This window comes from Papio anubis, chromosome 8, assembly GCF_008728515.1.
Source record: "Papio anubis isolate 15944 chromosome 8, Panubis1.0, whole genome shotgun sequence".
Lineage (NCBI taxonomy): Eukaryota > Metazoa > Chordata > Mammalia > Primates > Cercopithecidae > Papio > Papio anubis.
Genome location: NC_044983.1, coordinates 19,540,715 through 19,549,087, shown reverse-complemented (window position 1 = coordinate 19,549,087; position 8,373 = coordinate 19,540,715). Strand labels below are relative to the sequence as shown.

Below are 8,373 nucleotides of genomic sequence, written 5' to 3'. Positions count from 1 at the left end.
GCAACAGGCCAGATAGTAAATATTTTAGACTTTGCAGGTTGTATGGTCTCTATCCCAATTTCCAACCCATTGTAGTGTTTGAGGCCTGTACAAAAACAGGTAAAAGGCCAATGGCCTGCAGGCTATAGCTGGCTGTTCCATGTCTGGACCAATCCTTTTATTATAGAGTTGAAGTTATCAGTGCCTGGAGGGAGAGAGACTGACACACATCATGTTAAGCTAATACCATAATTTACTAGACTTTCTGCCTGGTCTGTTTATTTCCATTTTCAATAAATAAGCAAGAGCGCAGGTGTCCCTCTATGGATAAAAATACTATTCTATGTAAATTTGAAGTCTAGTTAAAGATGTGATAAACATGGCTGTCTTTTACAAAAATACACGTTAATTATTGTGATTCCTCAAAGAGACTTCTCCAAGATCAAATCCAACTAAAAGAGGCTCAGATATTTCTTTTGATAGCTTTGGTGTCTCTCTCCTCTTCTGATCAATGGTAACAGTCTCTGTGAATAAGATTGATGAGGTTTTTGTAAGCTCTACTAGACAATGAGGCCTTGGTGGTTCCTCAGAAAATACCTAGGTATTTTGGGGCAGTCAAATTTGGATATATGTATTAAACAAATATAAATGGGGAGAAGGGTGAAAGTGGAACCTTGATTCAGTTGGCAAGAAATATCTAATTTATTATTCTTTGCCTGTGGGTTCCATCTGTAGCCTGGAGTCCTTTTGCTCCTCGGGACAAATGAGTAGGTCGCCATGCTAACCTGCCTGCTCTGGCGTTGGTGACAGCTCCTTCATATTGGGTGTGGGTCAGTACTATGGCAGGAAGCGAGCCACTTGACAGTCAGGTTCTCTCTTGGGTAGAGATTTCAGCATAAGAGCATTTCATGGTTCCTAAAATCCCTCTCCTTTGCTGCATCCTAACTGTGCCTTGAATTTTGGCCACTAATCAAACCTGATCTTCTCTTTGATGACTGTTTCATGCTCCTTCCCTTGAGAATCTTGTAATCTTCTTGAGGTATATTTCTATCTGTTTTAAAAATATGACTGTTAGTAATTTAAAAAAAAGTATTATGAAATATTTAAGATATGAAAAAGTTTTACAGATGAATAAAAGAATGCCCATGCATTGCTCTGTGTACCATCTCCCACAGCATCTTCCCAGGAAACCTCTGCCTGAGTTTGTTGTTTATCATTCTCATGCATTTTATCTTTTACACATATGTATGTGTCTCTAAATAGCATGTTCTACAGATTTAAAAATTTTACATAAATTGTACCAACATATATATATTCTGCTACTCTTTTTTGTTATTTTGTGTTTGATATTTGCCAAAATTGTGTTTCAAAAATTTATCCGCATGATAACATTGATTTGTTTTTGCTGCTAAGCAAGTTTTCATTGTATAAATATGCAATTTATATTTCTGTTCTCTTGGTGATGAATATCAGTTTGTTTCTAATTTTTCCTCTACAAACAATGCTACCTCAAATATTTTTGTGCCCATTTAGAAGAATCTGGGGTATACACCTTGTAATGGATTTTCTTGAGCCTAGGGTGTGTACATGATACAGTTTGGCTTTGTGTTCCCACTCAAATCTTGTCTTGAATTATAATCCCCACGTATTTAGGGAGAGGGAGACCTGGTGGGAAGTGATTGGATTATGGGGGTGGTTTCCCTCATCCTGTTCTCGTGATAGTAAGTGAATTCTCATGAGAGCTCATGGTTTTATAAGTGGTAGTTTTTCCTGTGCTCTCAACGCACTCTTCTCTCTCCTGTCACCTTGTAAGAAGGTGTCTGCTTCCCCTTCCACCACGATTTTGTTTTCTGAGGCCTCCACAGCCATGTGAAACTGTGATGCAATTAAACCTCTTTCCTGTATAAAGTACTCAGTCTTGGGTATTTCTTTATAGCAGTGTAAAAATGAACGAATAAGTACATCTGCAGATTTATTGTATGGTGGCAGATTGGTCTCCAATGTGATTGCACCAATTTGTATGATACCCACCTTCCTATCCTTCCTTTTTCTCACCAACACTTAGTGTCATAAGACATTTATCTTTTGTTATTGTTCATCTGATGGTTATGAAATGGTAGCATTTCAGATTGTGCATTTTTTTTTCTGATTTCTAGTGAGCTTGATCTTCCTGGTTTCTCATGCTTTAACTTGAGCTTTTTGTTCTGTGAATTGCCTGTTCATATCTTTTGCCCATTTTTCTATTGCCCATTTTTCTATTTTCCCTTTCAGTAATAGACATTTATACATTCTAAAAAGTTATCCTCAGTTGGTTATGTGGCTTACAAACATCTTTCCTCACGTTCTGGGTTGTCTTTGCCACTTTTAACAGAATCTTCAGAGAAATAGAAGGAATCTTGCTATGTTGCCCAGGATGGATTCCAACTCTTGGGCTCAAAGGATCCTCCCATCTCAGCCTCTTGGGTGGCTGGGACTACAGGAATGTACCACTGTGCTTGGCTGAGGTTTTCCACTTTAATATGGTGATAAGCTCCAGTCCCACGTGGAGTGATGTGGAAGCTGTGCATAGGGGCCAAGAACAGTGGACTCAGGAACACATGTTTCTATGACTGCCTTTACCCATCAGCCCAGGGAACCCTGATATAGATAAAATAGCTAAGCAGACTAGAGGAAAAGAAGGCAATCTGTGTTCCCTGCTTAGTGATTTTTTGGGTACTTCATGTACTACTTTGAATCCCATAGTAGTATTTGCAAAATGCCTCAATCATAGGATAACTTAATTAAATATTACTTACAAGAGTTTAATATTCATTATTTGGCTTCAATTACTGTCTTTGTCCCCTCTCCTCTTTCTCCCACACTGGAGTGCTCTCTCCTCTCTCTTATTCCAAAGCTCTAATTAGGCTAATGGCTGCTGCTTGCAGTGACCTTGTGTCTGCTGAAAAACAAAAGAATAAATAAAGGCTCTCTTTGGTTTGCTTTCCCCAATGATCTTTGCATGTGGCAGCTCCAGCTCTTGAATTCCAGGTTTCTTTCCTTTTTCAAATGCCTCAGCTCACTTGGGCTGTATAGCGGAATTAATGATGTGTATTTCAAAAAGTCTTGGCAGCCAAATTGCAACAAACACAAGAGGGCTGCAGCATTGGAGAGAGGGATGAATTGAGAAAAACTCAGAACCTTCCCACAAGGACTCAGCAGCAAAGACTGCCACAAGGCTGACAGGGAAAAGCTTTCAAAGGAGGGGGCATGCACAAAGCAAAATGCATTCTTTTTTATTCTTTCTTTCTCCATCTTGGAGCTCAATAGCATCCTTAGCTCCCCTCTAAGCGGGTTTCTTCAGAGGCTTTTGGGAGTCTTTCCCAGGGCCCTGCCTATAGCCTGTACCCCCCTGAGGGTCTGTGATGAAGGGAGGAAGCCAGGTGAGAGGTTTGTTCTCTGCTCTGGCTCAAAAGTCAATCTGTGCACTTATAGGTGCTGTATGTTGAGCTGGGCATTGTGGGGATGAAACATGGGAAAGCCCCAGTTTCTGGGAGCCAGAGAAGCACCGTGGGAACTGTGCTACCAGTCAGCTTGGGAGAGCAAGAACAAGCTTTATCAAAGAGCACTCGGGTTGCTGAGCAGTGAGGAACTGCTTCTGACAAAAGCTGGGTATGGGAAGGAGGAAGCCAGGGAGATTGACTCCAAGAGTAATGTTTGAGGTGAACCTTAACAGGTGAGGAGGTGGAATTAACCAAGGGGAGGGATGGTATCTGGGCAGTGAGAAAGGGGAGGTGCTAAGTGCATGTCAATCAGAGGAAGCACTACCCCAGATGCTTTTGGAGCTGGAATACAGGGAAGTTCTCTGGGGAAGCAGGAGGACTCTGTGCCTGGGAAGGTGAGAAGAGGAGGTGAGAAGGCAGTTTGAATCCAAGAGGTGAAGACCTTGAGTCCCAGTTAGGGATTTGATCTCTATACTGGGAATACTTTATCCTGGCTATATGCAAACTGAAGGTTTGCATATAGGGGATGATATAGTCTAAGGTATGTTTTAAAGTAATACCTCCTGTAGCAGTAAGAAGGGTGAGTCTATGAGGAGACGAAAAGAGGCAATGCATGGAAAAGACCAGAGCCAGACAGAGCAGCTGGCAAGCGCTTGCTCACATGAGTAGAGATGCGAGTCTAAAATCAAAGGCACTTGGGAAGCAGATTCAGCACGATGTGGTGACCAAGGGGATGTGGCAGTTGTCCAAAGCTGGTTAGCCCTGATCATGAGCCATTCTGCAAACTCCCATGAGGAGGAGAGAGTGATTGAGACCAGCTGCAGGCAGAGGTCAAGCAGAATTAACCTAGAGAGAGGCTGGCCCCAGTGGCCCAATTCACTAGATTCGCAGAGACAGAGCAAACTTATGCCTGGTCCAGGCCCCATGATATCTGAGGGGTCTTGTCTGAGATGGCAGGGTGAGACACAGGGTTTGAGTTTCTAGGGGATCCCAGGGAGGGGGTGATGACATCAGGACCCCAGCCTAATTCAGGGTTCCAGGCCTGACTTCAGTACTAGTGTAGAGCCCAGGATGTAGCCCATTGTTCAGACTGTCCCCAATTTCCGTTATTCAGGAAGGAGACTTGTCCACCTTCTGCTTCTAAATGTACCCAAAGGCCAAGTTCACCCTCAAAGCACCCAAACCACCTAGGTTTGTAGCCACGGAAAAATTCTACAGCCCACATACAGGCAGAATAGGGTCCCCCTCTCCCAAATGTCTTTGCAACGGCCTCTTTTTGTTTGGGATACTGAGCTGAGCCTATCTTTGGAGTCACTGGTCATGTTGGGGTCATCTGGGCAGAACTGAAATCGAAAGGACTGACAGCAGACTGGCATAGGGCAAGAAGGAAGTGAGTGGGAGGGACTTTCCCTAGGACAGTTCTTAAATGGCAGAATTGGAACCATAGTCAACAACTTTTAACTTCTATTCTCATGTCTCTGTGTAATAGAACTACGGTCCTGGAGAATTTCCTTGTTTCCTCTTAGATCTTAGACCCCTGGGCCAGCAGTGGTTGCGCTGCCTGTACTTAATGTCAGACCCATGGCTGAAGCATATTTGCAGGTGGCCTTTGGTTTTTATGACTAGTTCCCAGAACGCTGGGCAAACTGAGTATGGAGTAGAGTAGTGGTTATGGGAAAATATTCTGGAGCCAGACTGCCTGGGTTCAAATCCTATTACTGCCACCTACTAGCTATGTGTCCTTGGGCGAGTGATTGAGCTTGCCTGTACTTAAGTTTTGTCTTCTGTTAAGTGGGTAGAGTAAGCAGACATCCTCAGCATTTTGGTTAACACCTGTTTTCTTAGTATAATTGTTAATGGTATTCCCTTATCCTCTCAAAAATGTATTGTTTTGGATGAAACATCATACGGTCACTCTAAATACAGGGTGAGAAGTGTACGTTCTGAGGTTATAAAAATTAAATATGTGAAAACTCTTAGATTAGTGTTTGTTAATATATGTATAGGCATCTATTTATTATTAATGATACATTGGATATTGCATTAATTTTCCTAAGGCAATCATAGCAAATTAGTATTAATTAGGTTGGCGCAAAAAAAATTTAATGGCAAAAACTGTAATTACTTTTGGACCAACCTAATACAAACTAGAAGGCTTAAAACAACAGGAATGTATTCTCTTACAGTCTGGAGGCTACAAGATGGAATCAAGGTGTCAGCAAGGTTGCACTCCCTACAAAGACTCCACAGAAGAGTCTTCTAGCTTCTGCTGGCAGCTGCTGACCCCTGGCAATCCTTGGTTTGTGATGGCATCACTTTAATCTCAGCCCCTGGCTTCACTTGGCTTTTTACCCTGTGTGTGTCTGTCTAAATGTTCCTCTCCTTATAAGGATACCAGTCATGGGATTAGCGGTTTATCCTAATCCAGGATGACATAATTTTAAGTTGATTACCTCTCAAAGACGTTATTTCTGTGTGTGTATATATATATATATATATTTTTCGAGACGGAGTCTCGCTCTGTCGCCGGGCTAGAGTGCAGTGGCGCGATCTTGGCTCACTGCAACCTCCGACTCCCTGGTTCAGGCGATTCTCCTGCCTCAGCCTCCCGAGTAGCTGAGATTACAGGCATGCACCACCATGCCCAGCTAATTTTTGTACTTTTAGTAGAGACAGGGTTTCACCGTGTTGGTCAGGATGGTCTCAATTTCCTGATCTTGTAATCTGCCCACCTCGGCCTCCCAAAGTGCTGGGATTACAGGCACGAGCCACCGCGCCCGGCCAACCTTATTTCTAAATAAGGCACATTTACAGGTTCCAAGTGGACACGAATTTTTAGGGAAATGTTATTTCAGTACAGATAGATAATATATATCATCTCTCAATTACATTTTGAGCTATTTAACTTTTATATTTAGCATGAAATTTGGTGTAGCATAGTAGGTAGTTGATGTTTGATAGATACAGTGTTGCAAAATGATGGCCTTTGTGGGTTTATTGTGGAGGCAACAGCTGAGGGAAGGGAATTAGGGAAAACAGAGAGGCAGAAAAAAATATTTCTTCATGTCATCTCTCCTGTGGCTCAGTGGAGAATCTAGTTTCTAGGAGGTGTCAATCTCATCACTTGCCTCACCCTTTGGCTAATCTTTAAAAAAAGTAAAAAGGAAAAAGCCTTCAAATCATTCTTAAAAAAAATTTCAACAATGCAAATCAACAACCACACACACAAAACCCAACAAAAAGACCCCTCGGCACATCAAGAAGATGCTGATACCAAAAGCTGAAATAGCTTTTCCATAATGCAATGAAATATATTAAATTCAATAGACATCAAAGGAACTTCAGGAGCAATTGCTGAATTTCCGAAGTAAACAGGGCTTTCAAAAGAAACAAAAACAGCACTGGGATCTTGGGGGTGGGAGCGCATTTTGAGGGGGCAAAGCATGGAATCCCCAGGCTCTTGATCAAAGAGTGAATTCTTTAAAAAGTAGTAATAAATGAAGACTTGAAAACTGTTTTTGATCCAAACTGCCCCAGGTATGGGTACTGACTGCAAATGACAAATCCATTTCCAAATAAGGGAGACCAACAATTCTGTCTTCAGTCTTACATTTTGCAGGTTATTCAAAGGAAGGAAATAATTCCAGACAAAAGGGATCCAGATAAGTAAAATGCAGCCTCATGAGGGCTGCAAGGCAGCAGAGGGCCTTTGTGTCTGGAATAGTTTAATGACAATTCTGGCATCCTCAATCTCGGAGACATTAACATTTTAAAATTGAAAGGTGGGGTGTGTGCGTGCGTGTGTGTGTGTGTGCATGTACTCATGTGTGTGCATACCTACTTGTGTGACTGGGTGTCTGGCGGAACAGACAGAGAGATGCACCCACGGGCAGAAAAACTACAGCCCATATACTTTTCTATGGGATTCATTCCACCTTGTTAGGGACACTGAGTGGGTTTATGATGGAGTTCTCTGAAATCATCAAAGTATAGAATCCTGCAGGCTGGGGATCGCTGAACCTCCCTCTTAGGGTTCAAATGTACAAAATAGAGGTTGAAAAAGATAAAAAGTGACTTGTCCACTATTACATAGATTCATTAAATGGTATTCTTTTCCCAACAGGTTACATTTGGAATTCAACCCCTTCCCTACTTACACAGCTATTTGAGGAATAAGGGGATTTTCCTCAAGCAATGGTATATATCCAAGTCTCCCAGCACAATGGTTCCAAAACCTGCCTCGTTATTAGAATCACCTGGGTGTTTTTTAAAACACAGAGTCCTATTAAACATAAAGTTGCTCTGAACATTCATGAGCAGGCATTTGTGTGCACAGGTGCTTTCATTTCTCTTGGGTAACCACCTAAAAATGCAGTGGCCGGTTCATATGATAGGTACAAGTTTACCTTTTTCGAGAGACTGTTGAACTGTTTTCCAAAGTAGCTGTGTCATTTTGTATTCCCAGCAGCAGTGGATGTAGCATTCCAGTAGCTCCACATCCTCACCAACACTTGCAATGGTTGGTCTTTTAAAATTTTAGTCTTACACTTGTGGAGGGGATAGCTCATTGAAGTTTTAATCTGAATTTCTCCAGTGATGAATGGTGTTAAGCATCTTTTCATGTGATTATTTGCCACTGGTAAATCTTTTTGACTGAAATGTCTCTTCAAGAATTTTCTGGATTTTTAGATTTTTTCCCTGATTATTAAGGTTTAAGAGTTTGAGTGTGAATGTTCCTAGAAGCCTTATTTGGAATAGCCTCACACTGGAAACAAAACAGATACTCACTAACAACTGAATGGCATATCCTTGGGATAGAATCTACTCAGCAATAGAAGGGGACGTGAATACATGTGAGAACACACATGAATCTCAAGATAATTATGCTGACCAACAGAAGCCACATACTGCATGA

At 41.8% G+C, this 8,373-nt stretch overlaps 1 long non-coding RNA gene across 1 annotated transcript; it reads right to left on the bottom strand.

Moving 5' to 3' along the window:
- Window positions 1-904: 904 nt before the first annotated feature.
- On the bottom strand, window positions 905-8,143 carry LOC103886674. Its single transcript, XR_650451.4, has 3 exons — window positions 7,865-8,143; window positions 2,775-2,917; window positions 905-1,030 (listed from the first exon to the last, which is right to left on the bottom strand). It is a non-coding gene; the product is annotated as an uncharacterized LOC103886674 (long non-coding RNA).
- Between the last annotated feature and the right edge of the window lie 230 nt (window positions 8,144-8,373).